Source organism: Pseudorca crassidens, chromosome 18 (assembly GCF_039906515.1).
Source record: "Pseudorca crassidens isolate mPseCra1 chromosome 18, mPseCra1.hap1, whole genome shotgun sequence".
Taxonomy (NCBI): Eukaryota; Metazoa; Chordata; class Mammalia; order Artiodactyla; family Delphinidae; genus Pseudorca; species Pseudorca crassidens.
In genome coordinates, this window is record NC_090313.1 from 74194397 (window position 1) to 74216171 (window position 21775).

The 21775-nt window shown below is 42.2% G+C and overlaps 1 protein-coding gene across 8 annotated transcripts in view; it reads right to left on the minus strand.

The window, feature by feature from the left end:
• The window catches only part of MTUS2 (microtubule associated scaffold protein 2), a 494370-nt gene that overhangs the window by 431086 nt on the left and 41509 nt on the right, over positions 1-21775 (minus strand). Inside the window, exon 4 of one of the 8 annotated variants that reach the window (XM_067713574.1) lies at positions 17695-17727. The exons of the other annotated variants lie outside the window; for them this stretch is intronic. The gene's annotated coding sequence lies outside the window, so the exon portion shown is untranslated. The remainder of the gene's footprint in view (positions 1-17694; positions 17728-21775) is intronic. 8 annotated transcript variants of the gene reach the window in all.

Consider the following 21775-nt stretch of genomic DNA (forward strand, 5'->3'; position numbering starts at 1 on the left):
CTTTTCAGATTTCACAAGGCCTGTGCAGGGCCTTCAACCAGAATAATAACCCACAGTACCCCCTTATTAAGATGCCAAGGGCAAAATCAGAGGGATGGGTTTTCTTCATTTGATACATTCTCATTCTGTACGGGACATGACTCTCTCTACTTTCAATGGCCTATTTAAAGCGTTTCCATCCGTGTTTCAATATCTATTTTTATTCTGCTCATGAAACAGTTATTTAGTAAAACTCTAAGTTCCAGATAACATACAAGGCACCAAGGAAATAAGGTCTAGAAGGACTCAACCCATTAAGAGCACAGAGAAATATGCAATGGTCAGTAGTACGAACCAATCATGTTAATAAAGAAACGGACAGCATTTTATAGGGCCGCAGGATTCATTCATTCTGCTGCAGTAGACAGGGGTAGGGATAAATCGGTAGGAAAGGTTTTGCAGAAGAGTAACATTTGAGCTGTGTTTTGATAGGAAAGAGAGGGTAGAAAAGCAACAAGGAGAAATGCATGAAGAAAAGCAGAGCCCCAAGAACACAGACTGTACGAGAGAAATAGCGAAGTGAGAAGATCCTTCCTAGGGTTTAGAACACGTTAAGTGTATCACGCGTTTAGGACACGCAGGTGGAGATGCCTGGCAGGGAAGTCTGAATGTCCTGAGGGAGGTAAGAGGTGGAAATAATCACCCAGGTGACGACTGAGGCCAAAGGAAGAGACGAGATTCCCTGAGAGGGGGCGGTGTGAGAGAAGAGGTCCAAGGACAGACCTCAGAGGACACCCCGTCATGACCCTGCAGTCACACCAGCCTTTGCTCTCTTTCCAGAGCGCAGGAAGCTCATCCCACCCAGGGCCTCGGCACAGGCCGCCGTGGTCTGAAATGCTTCCCCACTTCCTTCTGCCCCACATTATTCAGGTCTCAGGCCTCACCGTAAAGGCCTCTTCCTCAGGGGGCCCACCCTAAACCCCTTCCCCAGTGCTCCCTCCTTCAGAGGGCATCGCAAGGTTGGAATGATGCAGTGGTACCTACAATCATTCATTCAATATCTGTTCCCCTCTAGACTCGCCTGCTTTGTCCTCTACGTCCCGCACGAGGTCTGGCACAGAGCAGGCTCTCAATAAATGTTTCCTGAGTAAATGAGGGAGGCCCCGTGGTCAGAGACTGGAAGTGACTCAAGAATTAGGAGGGTCCAGGGGGCCAAAGGGGCAAGTGCGTCAGGAGGAACGTAGTTGACAAGGAGGAAGCTACCAGAGAACAAGCACAATTAAAACACCAAAGAGGCCGAGTTCTAGGCAACCTAATGGGAGAGATGAAACGTCCTAAGGCCGTAATTCAATCAGCTCAACTACATGAATCAAAGCCCTTCAATCATGGCTTATTACCTACAAAATGAAGGCAAACTCCCCAGCCAGCAGACCAGGGCCTTCCTCAACCTCAGCCCCCACTGATCTCCAATTCAACCCCCCCTGTTGGCCAACGTGCCCTGTTACTGGATGCTCTGACTCTGTGCCCTGGACCACTCCAGACAGGCTGGCTTCCCAGCTTGCTAACCTAACAAAGCCCAGCAAATACTGGAAAGCCCAGGGAAAATGCCAGCTCCTCACAAGAGTCAACCTGATAATCCTGGACTGTTCTAGCCCATGGTGACCCTTCAGCTGAAGTCCTAAAGTCACTCACAAACTTCACATACTTTTTACAGTTGTGTGCACTTTATCTCCCCTGATTTATCAGCAAGTTCCTTGAGAGCCAGAACCACATCTTACACTTACTTGTGCCTACTCAGAAGAGCTGCAGCGACGATCTGCACACAGGCGACGCTCATTTCATCTTCAGCACCCAAAGATGAAGCTCATTCTTAACCCCAAACTGAGCTCCTGACCTGCCCCTCCAGGCTCTACCCTGTCTCAGCCAATGGCACTCACAACTCCATCTCTTTCCCACTCGGGCCGAAGGACTGGGAGTCTTTTTGATGCCTCTCTTTCTCTCCTACCTCACATCTAATCCAACAGTAAATCCCGTGGGCCCAATGTGAAAAACATAAGCAGAATCCGACCACCTAGCATCTCTACCACGACCACCCCGCTCCAAGCCTCTGTAATGTCCCACCTGTGTTACAGCAACCACCTTCCACCCACCTGCTTCCAGAACTGTCTCCCTTCTGCCTCTTCTCCACAAAGCCCCCAAGTGATGCTTTCAAAATTAAGTCAATTAAGATAACACTCCTCTGCTCAAAACCCTCCAGCCTCATACTACTCAGCCATAAAAAAGAATAAAATGCGATTCACAGCAACATGGATGGACCTAGAGATTATAACACTAAGTGAAGTAAGACAGAGAAAGACAAATACTGTATCATATGATATCACTTACGTGTGAAATCTAAAAAAATGATACAAATGAACTTATTTATTTACAAAACAGAAACAGACTCACAGACATAGAGAATAAACTTATGATTACCAAAGGGGAAATGGGGGGGGGGATAAATTTGGGATTTGAGATTAGCAGATACACACCACTATATATAAAATAAACAAGGACCTACTTATAGCACAGGGAACTATATTCAATATCTTGTATTAAACTATAATGGAACACAATCTGAAGAAAACAGATACATATGTATGTATAACTGAATCACTTTGCTGTACACCTGAAACATTGTCAATCAACTATAGTTCAATAAAAAAAATTAAAATTAAAAAAAAAAAGACCCTCCAGCCTCCTCCAATCTCACACAATAAAGCAAAATTCCTAATGATGGCCTACAAGGCCCTGCCCAGTGTGGTCCCTACATTCCTCGACCTCACACCGGACCATCCCAGCCCCCACGCAGCCACCGTGCTCCAGATGCACCGGCCACTTTGCTGCTCCAAGTGCACAGAGAGATTCGCATCTCAGGGCTGTAAGACTTGCCATTCCCTCAGTCTGGAGTGTCCTTCCCCCAGAGGTCTGCAGCCTCACTCCTCCTCACCTTCAGGGGACCCTGTGAGGTTCTCCCTAATGACCTTATTCAAAACATCAGCTATCCCAGCACAGCCATCACCCTTCCTTCCGAACGTGTTTTCACAACCCTCACGACCACGTAGCATACATATATTTCTTACTTATTTTCCTTGATTTTGGTTTGGTTTGTCCACTGCTATATGCCCAGTGCCTGAAATAGTGCCTGGAACCAGTGAAGGACTCAATAATATCTACTGAATATATAACAAATCAACAGGTAATGTAGCTACTCTTTTGAAATATAATATTTAATATTCATCTCTAGGACTGATCCATGCAAATGTGTGCTGTCAACACCTCCTGCCTGTAAGGCAGGGCCATCCAGGGCGAAAGGTGAGTGAGGATGGTTACGACGGACACACTCCTAAACCTGACCCAAAGCCTGCGCACGCTCCGCACGTCACTGCCTCTCCCAAGCGAGTCTGGACCCCAGTTCAGGCACTCATCAGCTGCGCAACTTGGGAACAGCACGTTTCTTTCTGGGCTTCAGTATCCTCTTTTGGAGAACACTTAACCCCCCTAAGTAGGGCACGTAGAAAAGCATCTGCACAGTAGTGGGAGCACAGGCTTCCATAAATGTTGACCATCAATGTCAGCTCCTTTTCCTCCTTTCTATCCACAGAGGTAAATAAACACTGCTGACACTCTCCTCCTTGTTGGCCTTCTGGCATCACTCAGGGGCCAAGAACAGTCTTCAACCTAGTTGAACACAAAAGTCTGTATTTTCACCAAATTCTCTCTAATGTTTACCAGATGATGTATCCAAAAAAAAAAAAAAAAGAATCACTGTAAAGCAAGATAAAAAGCAAAACATGAATGATGCTTTTCTTAAAACACCCAAACCAAATCTATTAAGAGAAAGTCAACTATACAGAAATTTATTTATTTATTCATTCATTCATTCATTCATTCATCCATTCATTCATTTGTTCTTTTTTTCGTTCTTTCGTCTGGAAAATATAATAACCTGAAGTCAAAATCAATCACTGAGGGCTTCCCTAGTGGCGCAGTGGTTGAGAGTCCGCCTGCTGATGCAGGGGATGCGGGTTCGTGCCCCGGTCCAGGGAGGATCCCACATGCCGCGGAGCGGCTGGGCCCGTGAGCCATGGCCGCTGAGCCTGCACGTCCGGAGCCTGTGCTCCGCAACGGGAGAGGCCACAACAGTGAGAGGCCCACATACCAAAAAAAAAAAAAAATCAATCACTGATAAATTTCAGTACAGTCATTCCAAGTGGTCTCTTACATTAAAAAAAAGGTGCAAATGGAAAATTCTATTAGACCTTAGAATTTTAATTCTTAAATTACATATGGGTGAAGAACCTAACAAAATGGCAAACTCTTCCAATAATTACAGCCAGTTTTGTCCAATTCCTGTACACCAGGGAAATCTGGGGCTTGTATTTAAAAAATAAAAGAACTTTTTATTTTGAGATAATTATAAATTCATAGGAAGTAGCCAAAAAAATACAGAGGTCCCATGTATTCGTCACCCAGTTTCCCTCACTGGAACATCTTGCTAAACTACAGGAAAATATCAAACCAGAAAATTGGTACAACCTACAAACTTAATGCAGATTTAACCAGTTAAATGCACACATTTCTGTGTGTGCGTGAGCGGTGCAGTTCCACGCATTTCTCTTTATTACGGTAAAATATGCGTAACGGAAAATGTACCACCTCAACCATTTTCAGGCGGCATTAAGTACACACATGCTGTGTGCACCCGTCACCACCAACCAAAACTCTTATATTCCCAGACTGAAACTCTGTGCCCATCAGGTAATAACCCCTCAATCCTCCCTCCTCCTAGCCCCTGGCAACCTCCATTCTACTTTTTGTCTCTATGAATTTGACTACTGAAGGTACCTCCTATACGCGGAATCATACCTTTGTCCTCTTATTTCCAGCTTATTTCACTTAGCGTAATGTCTTCAAGGTCCATCCATACTGTAGCATCTCAGAACGTCCGGCCTTTTTAAGGATGAGTGATAGTCCGCTGGATGGATACACCACATCCACTTATCCACCCATTTGGCAATGGACATTTGGATTGCTTCCACCTTTTGCTTACTGTGAATGATGTGGCTGTGAACATGGGTGTACAAGTATGTGTTCGAGTCTCTGCTTTCAATTCTTTGGGATATATACCCAGAAGTGGGACTGCTGGATCATATGGTAGTTCTATTTTTAATTTGTTGAGGAACTTCATACTCTTTTCCATAATGGCTGCAGCAATTTACATTCTCATCAGCAATGCACAAGGGTTCCAATTCGTCCATATGCTGGCCAACACTTATTATTCCTGTTATTTTAATAATAGTTATCCTAATGGGTGGTTTTGATTTACTCTCCCTAATGATTAGTAATGGTGAGCATCTCTTCAATGCAATTTATAACATGTTTAGATTTGTGGAACCACAGTCTAAATCTCATCACTATCACTGCAATACAGAACCGTTTGAGCACCATGGGGCTCCTCTGTGCTACCCCCCAACAGCTACACTGTCCCCCATTTCAAACCCCTGGCAACCACTAATCTGTTCTCCATCTGCATACTTCTGTTCCTTTAAGAATGTTGTATTAATAGATTATTTAACCTTTTGATATTGGCTTTTTTTCATGCAACATAACTCCCTGGAGATGCATCTAAGTTGTCACATGTATTGATCCTTTTTACCACTACAGCATATTCCATGGTATGGCTATACCACAGCTGTTTAAACATTCACTCATTAAAGGACATCTGGACAGTTTTCACTTCTTCTATATTCTGAATAAAGCTGCTATGAACATTTGTGTACAAGTTTACGTGTGAATGTACCTTTTCATTTCTCTGGGATATACACCCAATAGTGCAATTGCTGGTAAAGACATGTTTAGATTTATAGGAAACTACCAAACTGGATTCCAGAGTGGCTGTAGCATTTTACATTCTGACCAGAAAATATATCAATGATCCAGGTTTTCTGCATCTTCAGCAGCATTTGCTAGTGTCACTATTTTTTTAAATTAAGCTCACCATTTTTACCTTCAAAGTCACTATATTTTATTTTAGCCATTCTGATAGATGTGTGGCAATATTTTATTGTGGTTTTAATGTGCATTTCCCTGATGGCTAATGATCTGAACATCTTTTCACGTGCTTATTTGCCATCTGCGTATCCTTCTTCAGTGAAATATCCATAAAGTCTGTTCATGCTTATGTCCTCTGCCCATTTTCCAACTGGATATTTTGTTCTTTACTATTGAAGTTTTGTTTTGTTTTGTTTTTTGAAGATGTTGGGGGTACGAGTTTCTATTAATTAATTTACTTATTTTGGCTGTGTTGGGTCTTCGTTTCTGTGTGTGGGCTTTCCCTAGTTGTGGCAAGCGGGAGCCACTCTTCATCGCGGTGTGCGGGCCTCTCACTATCACAGCCTCTCTGGCTGTGCAGCACAGGCTCCAGACGCACAGGCTCAGTAGTTGTGGCTCACGGGCCCAGTCGCTCCGCGGCATGTGGGATCCTCCCAGACCAGGGCTCGAACCCGTGTCCCCCGCACCAGCAGGCAGACTCTCAACCACTGCGCCACCAGAAAAGCCCACTATTGAAGTTTTGAGAGCTCTTTATATATTCTAGATAGTGTCCATTTTTTTGATATGTAGTTTAGAAATATTTTCTCCAGTCTGGAGCTTGTCTTTTCATCCTCTTAAGAAGACCTTTTGCAGAACGAAAGTTTTAAATTGTGGCTTGTCTTTCCATTTTCTCGTGTTGTTTTTTGAAAAGCAGAAGTTTTTAATTTTAGTGAAGTCTGATTTACTAAGGTTTTCATGGGTCACGCTTTTGATGTCATACCTAAGAAATCTTTTCCGTGCAAAGTCACACACAAAAATCAAACTGCTAGGAGTTTTACAGTTTTAATTCTTAAATTTAGGTCCACGATTCACTTTGAGATAATTTTTGCATTTGATGTGCGATAAGAGTCTAAATTCACTGTTTTGCCTGTAGATGTTCAATTGTTCCAGCAACATGCGTTGAAAAGACTACCCTTCCCCGTCTGAAATACTTCGGCGCCTCTGTCAAAAATCAATTGACCTTAAATGTGCGGGTTTATTTCTGGGCTCTTTATTCTGTTCCATTGACCTTTGTCTGTCCTTAGGCCGATACCAAATTCAGTAACATTAAGTCCTCCAACTATAATCTTTGACAAAATTCTCTTGGCTATTCTAGGTCTTTCATCTTTCGTTTTTACAGGCATAGTCCTATAAAAATATATTAAATCAAAAAGCCAAATAGATAACTATAGTCTTTTCTAGAACTCCATATTTTATTTTATTTCTTTTTTTTTTTTTTTTTTTTTTTTTTTGCAGTACGCGGGCCTCTCACTGCTGTGGCCTCTCCCATTGCGGAGCACAGGCTCCGGATACGCAGGTTCAGCGGCCATGGCTCACGGGCCCAGCAGCTCCGCGGCATGTGGGATCTCCCCAGACCGGGGCACGAACCCGTGTCCCGTGCATCGGCAGGCGGACTCTCAACCACTGCGCCACCAGGGAAGCCCTAGAACTCCAAATTTTATAAAATTTCTCTCAACAATAGACCATACTGTACTCTTAACCATGGGTGAAACAGTCATCTTTCTCTCCAACTGTCCACCTTATCTTTTCATGTAACATAAATGCTTGAAACTTACTAAAAATAACCCCAACCACAATAATAATTTTTTAAAAAAAAAGCTATACACAGGAAAACAAAATCTGGAATAAAATACTCAAAACATTATCTGGGATTATTGCTGACTAGTATGACTAACATTCAGTTTTTCTTTTCCTTTTTATATATATTCCCAAGTTTTCCAAATTATGCATGTTACATCAAAATTTATTTTTCCTATTACAAAATCCATAGATTTTTTTCAATATTTAATTTTCCTTTTCTTCTAACCTTTGCTTTTTGGTGGAGAAATACAGTGCTATGATCTAAATTATTAGCATGCTAATAAAATATTAGCAGGATATGTCAGAGTATTTACCAGGATTCCTGGACTCTGCTTTTCCATTTCACAAAATCCAAGAGAGAACAACAAACTTTATTTATTAATGCCTTCCTTTATTCATTTACTGCTATGTTTCATAAATATTCAGGGATCCACCTTGCTATATTTATTCTGTTCTTGATAAAATACATTTAATTTTTTCTCATTAGCCTGAGTGATCTGTAGTGAGAAACAACAAGGAACAGACAGGAAGGAAATGAGATTTCAATTTCACCAAGAGCAAATGCTTTTTTCATAATTCTTCAGAATGGGTGTGAGCTAAGCACAATGAACACTGATTTCTTCCTTAAATCACAGTATTAACCAGAATGTGTTGAACAGAAATGTAAGACAAAGTGTTGGTGAAATAAAGTTTCAGCAAAGGTTGCCTAAATGTTTAATGAAATGGTGAATAGAGTCTTCTAGTAGCTGAACCTCGGTCTTTTTTCACTATGTCGGATCCTTCCTAGCACCATTTCTTTGCCTCAACCCCGTGAGCTATCACTTCAGAAATTATTAGTACAAACAACTTCAACTTCTTGCCCCCCTTGGCTCACTGACCCGAGTCAATCCATCCACCTTTACCATCTCTGTTCTCCTCACAGGTTGTAGAGCGCTGACCCTGAAAACCACTTATCATGCTCATGGTGCCTGGATACATCCCAAGTATCAATGTCAACTGGCCACTCAACACTAAAGGGAAATTCTCTCCTCACTTTAGAATTTCTCACTCACATCAATTTTCAACCTCTGCTGGATCATCAAGGGACTCTACTGTTCGATGAAAATCATTTAAAACTCTCTCTTAAAACACACATAGCAATATACCTACCCAAGAGATATGCATCTCTCAAATTTGCAGCAAGGATGTTTCAAGAGGGAACTCAAGCAAGGGGAGCCCCCCATCAAGGTTTCATACGACTAGTACATAAAACAATGGGCCTGGAGAAGTCTCATGGCAACCAATGAAACAAACATTCCAGGAAGTAAACCCTACCCTCAACGCCATGACCCTGCATTCAGGTCTAAAATGTGAACTTCCTACTTGGAATTAACCTCACAGAGGAATATGAAAATGGCGGGGGGAAGAAAAGGAAGTCTTAAATAGTAATTAAACTTTGTTTCTCCCTGGTTCCAGAGATGTCCTGGGGAAAAGCCCATTCTCACCTGAGTTTTCCTATCCACCACCAGGCACTTGACGAAAATACATCATTTTGTAAGCCACAAAACTCAATGTTTCAAAGTATTCTGAACCATTAGACTAAAGGCCATCAAAAAGTAGGTTTGATCCTCATATACATCAATGCAAGTCTTTCGGAGCCACAAAGCATGCACCCTAATACACCAGCCATGACTCAAATGATTAAGTACAAACCTTGCACCATAACTAGAGAAAACACACAGACCACGCTCTATACTCAGCAGGTCAGTAGCTTCATTTCCAAGTGCAAAGGATCACATGTTGGGATGTGGTGAAACACAGGAGCCAGTACCTCTAAGGCCTGTGCTGCCTGTGAGGCAACAAGCACCAGGGCAGAGAATCAGCCAGGGCATCCGTTATCTGGAGGCTAAACATACTTAATTAAATATCAGAACGGAATTACAGTTTATTACATCAACAGGTAAAATACACATGTACCCATATTACTACAGATCAGTGGGGAAGCTTCTGAGCATCTTCTTAACAGATTCTTTTACTAAAGCAACATCATCACCGCCTTAGTTACAGGATTTATAGTAATCTCACACTAAATTCACCTCGTTTAACTGAACAAGTATCGACAAGTAATGTGAGATTTTACGGTTCCTACCATATGCCATCATTATAAGATGACATTCTCTGTTACACTTCCACTGGCTTACAAGTTATAAGTAATAGATCAAATTTGCTTTTTTAGTTTCATTCAAGATGAGCCCTTAGACTGGGATACGCTAGCAAAGTTGTCTAAACACATACCTCTCAAGTTGTTTTAGTTGTAAGTTATTTTTAATAATTCTATTAATTGTGAAATAGCAACAGGCTATTTACATAAGTGTTTTTAAAATAGCTTTTAAAAGTAAGATAATAATAAGCAAGGTATAAATGTTTATGTCCCAGGAAAGAAAAGAAAACAAAGAGTCTGAGAAATGATGCCAGAAGATGAAAGGACAAATTAATTTAATAAACATTTACAGACAACCTATTATGTGCCAGGCACTGTTCTAGGTACCAGGGACACAACAGGGAGTGTAGGGGATACTGTGTCGGTCATCCACCCTCCTTCCTGATAAACTTGACTTTGTTCAGGTATTCACTTTTCCTCCAAGGCATCCCCCCAGGAGAAGCTGGCCACATCCCTGGCTCCACGGTTCACCCTGACTGTTCCAAGGACAATTCCATTCCCATCACCAAAGACGGGATCAGGAATGGGTCTGTGACTCCACCGAAGTCAAAGATCCACAAAGACTGCTTCCCTGGAACCTTTTGGAAAAGCCTTTCCCCTACTTTGTGGGACCTCCAGGAAGTCGTTTTCTCTTCCTCTAGACTGTGTGTTGAGTTGAGAAGCTTGGAGATGCTGCAGCCTTCTCTACGATGGCTTGAGGATATGGAGAAGGGGAGAGCCAAGACATTCACATGGGAATGGAACTGGCACCTCTAGATGATGTCACATTGAATCCTACACCACCTTCTGGTTTCCATATTTACGTGTGCTAATAAATGTCATTACTTAACTAATCTCAACTAGGTGTTCTGCACAAGCATATGAAGGCAACTCTTCAAGGACAGAGTCTCTCTGCTTCAGAATTTATTATCTGTGGGGGAACAAAACACTGATCCAATGTCCAAGATGAGGCTCCTTAATTCTGAAGGAAGGCAGAGAAGAGATGAGAAAGGCTAAAACCCCCTCAAAGGAAGTCAGGTTTCAGCTGTTAGCGAAATCATTTAAATAACAGCATCTCACACAGACTATTATATAGAGAATGGATAAACAACAAGGTCCTACTGTGTACAGCACAGGGAACTGTATTCAACATCCTGTGATAAACCATAATAGAAAATAATATGAAAAAGAATAGATACATACGTATATACACATAACTGAGTCACTCTGCTGTATAGCAGAAATTAACACAACACTGTAAATCAACTATACTTCAATAAAATAAATTTTTAAAAAATAATTTTAAAAATAAATAAATAACAGCATCTCAGGATAATAGTGTGTAGGCAGCTAAGAATCTGGTCCTTCCCGGCATTCTGCCACCTATGCAAGTCTCATCAATTTTTGAATTTAAAAACACTTTAGTTTTTTAGTTTGGGTTTTAGTAGGCAAAACAAGTGATGAATAAAACAAATTCTAGAACATTACAAATAGGAAACCTACAAAATAATCACTTTAAAATTGCTATAAATCTTTTTAATAAGAATAATTCTTACTTACTGATACATTCTTAATATCTATGAACAGAAACCAATTTTTTTCATTTAAAGATACAATTTTGGGCTTCCCTGGTGGCGCAGTGGTTGAGAGTCCGCCTGCCGATGCAGGGGACACGGGTTCGTGCCCCGGTCCAGGAAGATCCCACATGCCGCGGAGCGGCTGGGCCCGTGAGCCATGGCCGCTGAGCCTGCGCGTCCGGAGCCTGTGCTCTGCAACGGGAGAGGCCACGACAGTGAGAGGCCCGCGTACCGCAAAAAAATAAAAAATAAAAAAAATAAAGATACAATTTTATCTTTCTTACTCCAAGTTGTTGAAATGATCATCAACATTTTTGAGGGACACCAAGTGCTCAATTATAGAATTCAGCTGAACAATTTTCTCCCTGGGAAGAAGTTAAATTCTTATCAATCCAACAGCATATACTTACCTATGGGATATTTTTTCCTTCCACAATAGCATAGACTTAAGTTAATCCTTTAAAATAGAACAATCACATGAATACAGAGCCCTCAAAACACAGGCTTAATAAAGCAGCAATGTAAGGGCATACCCAGAATAATAAAAACAAAACCAAAAAATGAATCTATTTAACCTAAGTTTTGAGTTTCCCTAACAAAGAACAAATAACTTCTACTGAATTCATTTATTTAATATATTTTTACTGAGCACCTATTATGTGCCATGTACTGTGCTACTTGGTGGGAATACACTGGCTCCTTCCCTCAAAAAATATTGTCTTGAGGTGGAGACAACAAAGTAAACCTCACAAATACATGTAAATTACAATTATGATAAGAACATCTATAAAAGAATGATTTGAGAGGTCCTACTTATCTTAAGATAATTGATACCAAATCAAGACCCCTCAGAGTGAACCCACTTAAAACAAAACTTTTTTTTTTTTTTTTTTGCGGTACACGGGCCTCTCACTGTTGTGGCCCCTGCCTTTGCAGAGCACAGCCTCCGGACACGTAGGCTCAGTGGCCATGGCTCACGGACCCAGCCGCTCCGCGGCATGTGGGATCTTCCCAGACCGGGGCACGAACCCGTGTCCCCTGCATCGGCAGGCGGACTCTCAACCACTGCGCCACCAGGGAAGCCCAAAACAAAACATTTTTTATAGTATGTAAAAAAAAATAATTGACATGGTAGCCAGCCCCCAAAATTGCCTACAATGAACCGTGACTCCTGGTATTCTTGCCCCTGTGCAGTTCCATCCCACAGTGAACCAGGGTTGCTCCTCTGTGACTAATCTGGTGGAAGTAACAGTATGTGACCCCTGATCATAAGGTCATAAAAAGCACTGCAGCTTCAACCTTGGCCTCTTGGACCACTAATTATTCCTTCTTATATCTCCATGCTTCCATTGTGGTCTGCTGGCAATACATTTTTTTTAAGTTTTATTTTGCCTGAAAATGTTTTTATTTTGCCTTTGTCTTAGAAAGACATTCTCACTAGATATAAAATTTTAGGTTGGCAGGTATTTATTTTCCTTTAGCTTTTTAAACACGTAATTGCATTGTCTTCTGACTTTCATTGATTCTATCAAAAAAGTCAGCTGTCAGTTTTATCGTTACTCTGTGGAAGGGACTGTGTATTTGGAGTTTGTGAGATTTCTTGTGTCTATGATGTCTTTCATCAGATTTGGAAAAGTCTCAGCCATTAACTCTTCACATATTGGTTATGCCCCTCAGACCTTCCTTTGGATGCCTAATATGAATCTCAAAGTTACCATATCCAAAACTTTTGCTTTTCTCTGCCAAATCCACTATTCTCCAAGACTACCCCAACTAAGTAAAGAGCATCACATCTCCCAATACCTAAGAGTGTTCCTCTAGTCCTCTCTTTCCTCCACTCCCCCATCACATCCATCACCACAACTTTTTTTTTTAAGTTTTTTTTTTTTTTTGGCTGTGCTGCATGTCTCGCAGGATCTTAGTTCCCCAACCAGGGATAGAACCCAGGCCCTCTGCACTGGAAGCACGGAGTCCTAACCACCGGACTGCCAGGGAATTCCCTATCAACACAACTTTTGAAACATATTCTAAACTTACCCATTCTTCCTCAGCTGCCCACCATCACCAGAGTCCACACCATTTGTCTCTTATGCAGACGCCTCCCGACTTGGCTCTCTGCAGGCTACTCTCCACGAATAAGCACAGTCATCTTTTTAAACCATGAATCAGGTCACATGCTTCCTTCCCTTCCTGAAAACCTCCAATGTCTTGTCACCCTACTCTCTCTCATGAGCTGCTCCTACAAACCCCTATGTCTTTCTAGCCACTATCCTTGACCAATTGCAAATCTAACCAAACTTGAGAAATCCCAACAAGTCCACAAGCTTAATTGCTATGAGGGGCATGGACGTCAACAGCCATGGCAACCACTGCGAGGAGATGGGAAACAGTCCGGCAGAGATCTTCACTGAAAAAGAGATGGGAGAGGCTGGGACGGGGCCATCCAGTCCAGTGGTCCTTCCCCGCTCCTCCCCTATCCCGTCATCTGCCTGCTTCTCCAGCTGAGGCCACTTGTCATCATTTGGAGAATGGAAATATTATCAAGATTGTTTTTGTTTTACAACTCAAACAAGAAGAGGTATTTCATTTGGACTCCTCCTAAGACCTAAGTTTTTTTTTTTAAGTAAAACTTTCAATCTAATCATAGTCCATATACTTTTTTCCAATGTGTATGAAGAAATCAGAGTCTGTGTTGGCCCAAGGGTGAACATTTTAAAGTAATTCAAAAACCTGATGATAACCAAAACAGATTCTGTATTGCACAGAAAACAGACACAAAACATACAGGGATCTGCTCCCTTAATTTTTTTGACACTAGCTCTTTTCAACAAAACCCTTTAACAAAACGGAAAAAGAGCCCTTCTTCACAATGATAAGCAATTTACAGATGGACCAATGAAACTCCAGCCATTGTAAAATTACTTTTAAATTACAGCCATTGTAAAATTACTTTTAAATCACTTTCCAGTTAAAATGAACTGGAATTTACTAGCTTTGAAAGGGCTCTATGATCAACACCAATGTGAAGTCATCTGAACAATGAGCTACCCAGTTAAACTCACTGGAAGCTTTAATTACTTAGCTTTGAGGACATAGAAAGCCAGAGCAACTTAAGAGAGTTAGGTCCAACTAGGGTAGCAGTTGAAGCCAAGGTCAAGATTCTACAGAGCTCTTCAATGGCTCTAAATATTTCTTCCCTTTGAAAAGGATCTGCAGCTGATTTGCAGACGAGCAAATCAACACTGTGTAAACATTACAGCTGGGTGGTTTTGAAAGAGAAGTTGCTGGCAATTGTCCTGTACTGCACTCATGTTTACCAACCTCCTCCTTTCTGCCTGCACCCAAGAGCTAAAGAGAAACCAAGAGCACCCTACACCCACTCAAGTTACAGAAGGGGGATGCTGAGAGGAGTCCTAGAGATCACCCAGCCCAGTGCTTCCCAGACTCTGGTCTGAAATAAAGTTCTAACCAGTCAGCCTACAGTGAAATTTAAAAAAAAAAGGATGACATATAGTGAACTCTTTATGAAGCTGAATTTACTCTGTCTCTAAAGGATCGATAGTCTGAGACTATAGCTTTCCTACCTTTTTGGAGTTAAAATATCCTTTCCTTCATGAACTCTCTATAGGCAACAAAAGCAAGAAAAGAATGACAGTGATGGTGGTAGGTGACTGAAGATTTTTTTAACTACTTCGTTGGCAAAATAAAAATTTGGAAGATTTTTCCCATAGCTCTCTAGTCCCTGAAATCCAAAAAGCTAAGAATGCACTAATTTAAACCCAATTTTTCCCTTTATAAGGCCTGAGTCCTGCTAATGGATGAAACTCTAGCACAAGGAGAAATATAAGCAGTAGCAAACCGCATGGAAGGGATACCCTGGGCAGATGGAACCCAGGACCCACAGTCTAACACCAGAAGGGCCACCCTGTTCCTCCCCCTACAGCCCAACCCAGAAGGATGATAGAGAGCTTCCTAGAACTCCGGCATAAACGAACAGAAAACCACCAGTATTGTCACTGCTTACTGATGACTCTGGGAGAGAGTTAAACCACCACAGAAATACAGGTTCCAAGGCAAGAAACAGATGAATTTGTCATAGAGGACAACACTACCATAAGGTAGCAAATCACACATCACTATACTGCAGTGTGAATTTTCACCTGAGTCGGCTAAACTGCACATCCAAAACTGACTAGGTTCTTAATTTGAGAGAAAATGCCATCCTTCCGACTTCCATTTCCTCCTCCTATTTTCCTTAAAGCAGCCCTGTGCCCCCCTCACGTCTGCTACAGGTAGACAAAAATGAATGATTTGAACAGAAAGTGCTTTGAATTCCTTAGAAGTAGGCATGAAGATTATGTGGTCGTCGAATTATTTGCGTGGGTCTTTTCGGGATTCCCTTCAAAGGACTGTTAGCTGTCCCAGGACCCTGGAGTCGGAGCCAACATCACACATCTTGGTTATGACAGCGGTGCAGAAGAGGCTCAGCGCTGGCAATCGCTCCCCTGGGTCCCTGCACCAGGATTTCAGGAGAAAGATGAGAAGCTGCCACCGTCAGTCACGGGGGCAAAACAGCAACGACGGGGTCTAGGTGAGACATCCTCAGCACAGCTGCTGGACTCACGCTCTCCACCTGATGCAGGAACTGCCAATATGCTTCACCTTAGTATTGAAGGAAACCCCAATGCCCTGTTGAAGCGTTACCAGAGAATTTAAATACTGATACAACGTGAGTCTTCTCGTATTAACCTTTCCTCCCACTGGATATATTTTAAGCAATCCAAAGTGATGTTTGGCAGAAAAGTAGCAAACCTTTGACTTTGCACAGGAGATTTTCACCAAGTTCTGGATAACATTTCTCCTCCTCCGAAGTCCCTGGCACAGGCAGGAGGTCTAGAACTGTCACTCTGCGTTATTGGTCAATACAGTGCCCCGCCTCCATTTTTTTCTTATAATTTTTTTCCTTAAGTTTTTAATCAATATTAAATCAAATATGAGGGGGAAAGTGGGAAGACGAGAAAGAGCTATGATTACATACCCCAATGGGTGACAGCCACAAGCAAGTTTACTGAGTAGTAACAGAGAGAGGAGGGTTTGCTTAATACAAAGAGGCAAAGGTCTTTTAGAAGCTAAACATTTTCCCATTCTTGGCATCTGTCTTACACAAGACTAGACCAGCACATTCTTTCACCACCATTCTGCCCTCCCCCACCTGCCACTGCAGGACAGTAGATACGATTTAAGACTTTTGCTTACATTTTCACAGACTTGCAGAGGTTAGGGATTATTTCTGTAACTTCAATGTTTGCTTCAGATAGCAGGTATAAAATGCTGCATTTCGATGCATTCATGATCTCTTACTGTCCTCAAAAACTTAGCGTTTTAAAATTCATTTTAAAACGTCAATCAACCCTCCATCATTAAATACATTTTTAAAAGCAGGATGCAGCAACTTGAAAATGCAGGCCTGGAAGTCATACACAGGAGGATATCCAATCCTCCTCCTATCAAATCCTATCAAATTATACAAGACAGAGAAACCTACCTGCCTAGTTCTCAACCAAAAATAAAAGCTAAATCAAAATTCTACAAGTTAAAATGAAAATTCAATAGTTTGTCCTAAAACCATTATTTGCAAACCACCGCTTAAATCTTATGTAAACTATTTTTAATATAAGAATTCTGTGCAGAGAGTTTATAATAAATCTCACTATTTACTTCAAACCATCTGAAAACAAACGTGAAAACCTAGCTGAAAAGCAAGAATCAGTCATGTTAGTATTTTCACACGGCACATTCCTAACCCACAGTTCTAGGCAGCGCAGAAGCACAGATGCCACGGAGATGAATAACAGGACCGTCAAAGGCCATGTGCCGGGAAGCAGGAGGTGGCCCCAGCGCTTCTTTGTTCCTGCCACACCCTTACCTGCACACTTCTACCATTATCTATGCTTACCAACTACTTCAAGTTCAGGAAAATGATACTCCAGTCGCCTGAATTTCACCAGAAGAAAAAAAAAAATTCACACAGCTTCAGGTGAGCTATGGATAAATTAACACTTAAGCTGAAACAGGATCAAAACAATGAGACGGTGCAGTAAACACCACCAGTAACAGTGGCCACCGTCTCGTATGCAGGTGCGAAATGCAGCGCACACATGTGCTCCCGTGCAGACGCTCATTAGCATCAGAACCACCTAGCTCGGGAAGCACTCAAATGCACTCCCCGTGAAAACTTAAACATACCATCCGCGGACGCTGCTCCTCCAGTGTTTACTCCTGTAAGAAACCCCCAGAAACAATGTATTAGCTTTTGAAATGAAGGAAAGTAGGAGTTCGAAGCGCAGTTCTCCCACAGCCTCAGATGGTTTTGTTTCCAGTTTTGTGTTCAAGAAAACAGTTTGGCTCATTCATCAAGGAAATCACAAGAGAAAAGCAATTACAAAGAGCATAGCAGCTGAGCATCCCAGGGACCATCACTCTAGGGTACCCCGTCTTCCCTAAGATGTCCCCACGGGGAAAACCGGAGGCTCTGTTGCCGATGACACTGCTCTTTCCGAGCCAGCCCAATCAACGGGCTAATTTGGGGTGGAACACGCTAGAAATACCACAATCCATCACACGGTACAGGAGATTCCCCCAACAGCCGAAATCCTGACTATCACACACCACAGGGTATATTTTCTCCCAGTTTAAGACGTGCAGCCAGTGGAGACTTGGTGCTGAAACAATTTGCATAACCACGCCCAGCCTCTCATTACCAGCACTTACAGGGGAATCCAGAGTCACGCCGGGAAGCACAAACGGCTGAGAACAGCTGGGCACTTAGCCAACTGAATATGAACATTTCATATTTTCTGGGTATTTCATCACTTTAATTTGACTCTTGACACATGAGTGAGCGTCTGACCCAGAGGACTGGGAAAGGAGCTAGAACCAGAGTGAAAATGGAAGGGGCTCCATCAGCTCCAAGTTCATGCCTCTAAAGCAGTGCTTCTCTAAATCACGGGCCTTTGTGACAGCCGAAGCCCAGGCTTTATCAATATTTATCAGAAATGGGGCTTCCCTGGTGGCGCGGTGGTTGGGAGTCCGCCTGCCGATGCAGGGGACGCGGGTTCGTGCCCCAGTCCGGGAAGATCCCACATGCGGCGGAGCGGCTGGGCCCGTGGGCCATGGCCGCTGAGCCTGCGCGTCCGGAGCCTGTGCTCCGCAGCGGGAGAGGCCACAGCAGTGAGAGGCCCGCGTACCGCAAAAAAAAAAAAATATATATATATATATATATATATATATATACACATATATATATATTTATCAGAAATGCAGATTCCTGAATGCCAACCCAGAGCTACTCGGCCAGAATCTCAGAGGCTGGATCCTGGAAGCTTTACCTGTGATTCTTAAGCTTGTTACAGTTTGCTTCCTAAGCTACCAACTGCTTCACAGACAGGCTGAGCGGCTAAACAGACACACTCACACGCACACACATACATATACATACATGCACACTCATGCTCCTTTGCTGTATTCACTTGAAAGTTCCTTATATTTTATTTCAAATTTTAAGTGAAGAGTGCAACTATGATTTCATATTCTCCAAGAGCAGCTGTGTCTATGCTAACCAAAAAATTCAGTTACTAGTAGTCGTCAACTACATACAGGGGGGCAAAAACAAACAAATGTTTAAAATAAAAGGACAATACAATGAAAATAAACTGTTGACCACAGACTTATAACCACGGTTCTTATTTGTCCATCAACTTCTCTCTCTCTTGGGAATCACCCAATTTTTCCCCAGAAGAGGCTGAAAATGCCCAATGGTCCTAAAGGAACTGGCATCTTAGGTGTGAAGAATCTGAGTGGGGTGTTTCTGCTTAGTGAGTTTAAAACCCCACAACTTCTTGACCAAGCAAAATTTCAGGCCCACACCTTTTAAATCTTTTGATTTAGTTTGGTCACCATCAAGCTACCACTGTAGGGTTTTAAAAGTCACGGGCTTTAGCCACTAATTCAATGAACATTAACTGCTGTTCTACCAATCATGACTTGTTTAAAATTTATTAAATGGTGAAAAAAAACACCAGAATAGCCTTTTTAAAGATTTTTGTTTTGCTCACCTGCTTGTTATTACGCTTTTCACATAAGACTGAGAGCCAAAGTCCCCTAATTCTTTGCAGGTAACCAAAAAAACTGGATTATAAGTTATAAAATAGTTTAGGCTTTATTCTAAGAAACTGGATTCAGGAATCCATGCTGCTGGTCCTGGCACATCAGTTGAGCCTCCCCCAGAAAGCTTTCTCACCTCCCTCCTACCACCCCCTACCCCAAACTCCTCCTAGGAGTGCACGGGACACCATACACTCATTTGGACACATTTACAACCTGGCATTGTCACCTTCACTATTTATCAATTTTTTATCTCGCTCCAAAAGAGGGACGGAGGTAGCTTACATAAGGTCATTATAAACACGACCGCCTCAAGTAGACAGTAAGCTCATATGAAGTCCAGAGCTCTCAGGTTTATTCTGGCTCAAAATATTTTACTGAACCCCTAGAATATTCCGTTGCCTCTAATTCCTGTCCTCCTACACAGAGCATTGCAGGAAACTCAGTTCTATTTTGAAAAGCTGTTTTAAGAAGAAGTGAACACCTTTCCCCATATCCTTCTGTACTGAAGACCCTGCTGTGGTGATGGCTGGCAGTCTCCAGTCGTTTTGTTTAGCTCTGAGGACACTACAAAGGATTGCTTATTCCCTTCAATGTTTTCATGCAACACTCTCCATCAGACACTTTGGCTTTTAATCACTCAGAGGATAAACTCTTAGAGAAATGAACCCAACAGAACATAAAGCCCTTATTCCATTCTATTAGTGTGAAATGGAATACTAAACCAAGTTGCTGCCCTTCCTTGACCAAAAAAACAAACAAACAAACAAAGCTACAGGAACTTGAAGTGTGCTTTCCAGAGATGGTGATGAACTGACCAAGCCACCCACCATCTGACTTGAATCTCTTGGTGACCAACAGTATTCACTGGCAAGACAGCCCGCCGGAGTCAAGGGTACTACTGCCAGGAAACATAACACAGTGTCTTACGTGCAACGTTTGTGAACATAGTGGAACTATGCTCAATCCACTAATCCTCAATCCACCCCCTTCTCTAACAATTTGGTTGGCCTGCTTATAGCTAGGTTCAAGAGAGTGGGAAAGAAACACAAGATTACAGATGACATGGACATATATACACTACTAAATGTAAAACCGATAGCTAGTGGGAAGCAGCCACATAGCACAGGGAGATCAGCTCGGTGCTTTGTGACCACCTAGAGGGGTGGGATAGGGAGGGTGGGAGGGAGGGAGACGCAAGAGGGAGGAGATATGGGAATATATGTATATGTATAGCTGATTCACTCTGTTATAAAGCAGAAACTAACACACCATTGTAAAGCAATTATATTTCAATAAAGCTGTTAAAAAAAACTTCTAGAAACAAACAAAAAAAGATTAGTGATGACAAATAATAAGGACTCAAGAAGTATATATTGAATAAATGAATGAAGTCAGTGCCTCAGAAATCAGAGCACCTCCTATACCCACATCCACCCCTTCAGCCTTTCAGTTCCACTAAGCCACCCAGACGCCGAGTTGGGCCCTGTGAGCAGTGACAACGGCAGCGGCAGAAACGTAGTAAATTACAGCAGACACTCCTCACCTGACCCATTAGTACAACCCCTGATGAGCCAGGAAGCCTGGGAATTTCAGTAGCTACAGGTGCCAAGCACTTGCCTTGATAAATTCTTAAAGCCCAGAGCTCTCCCGTCTGGACACGAGCACAGCTCAAATTTTGATCTATGTAGTTTGGCCCAATAACTGGAAGTCAGGTTAACCTTGTCTTCTCCATAAAATAGTGTAGGAAACGATGACCCTTATAATAAAATACCTGCTATGGTTACTATGTAGTTAACATTTGTTACACTGGGAACTCACAACAGGGAGATGTTTGTAAGAAAACTTCCTGCATCTGTGAATATATAGGGGGAGAGGCGAGGATGGTTAGGTCGCCTAAATTCATCTCCACAGATTCTCAGAAGTGGGCAAAGTGGCAGGAGAAGAAAGCCAGAGTCTCAGGGATATAATTAGTGACTCCTAACCCATGACTTCTGAACTCCAAAGAAGAACTGTATGGGGGCTGGAGCCTGAAAATCAACTTTATATTAAAGCATATCTGTTTTCAGCAGAACCTAAAACCCTTGTGGCACCTGTGAAACATTCTTCTTCTGCTAAAATGAGTTCTCTTTTCCTCACTGGAAAGCCTGCTCCAGGCGAACAC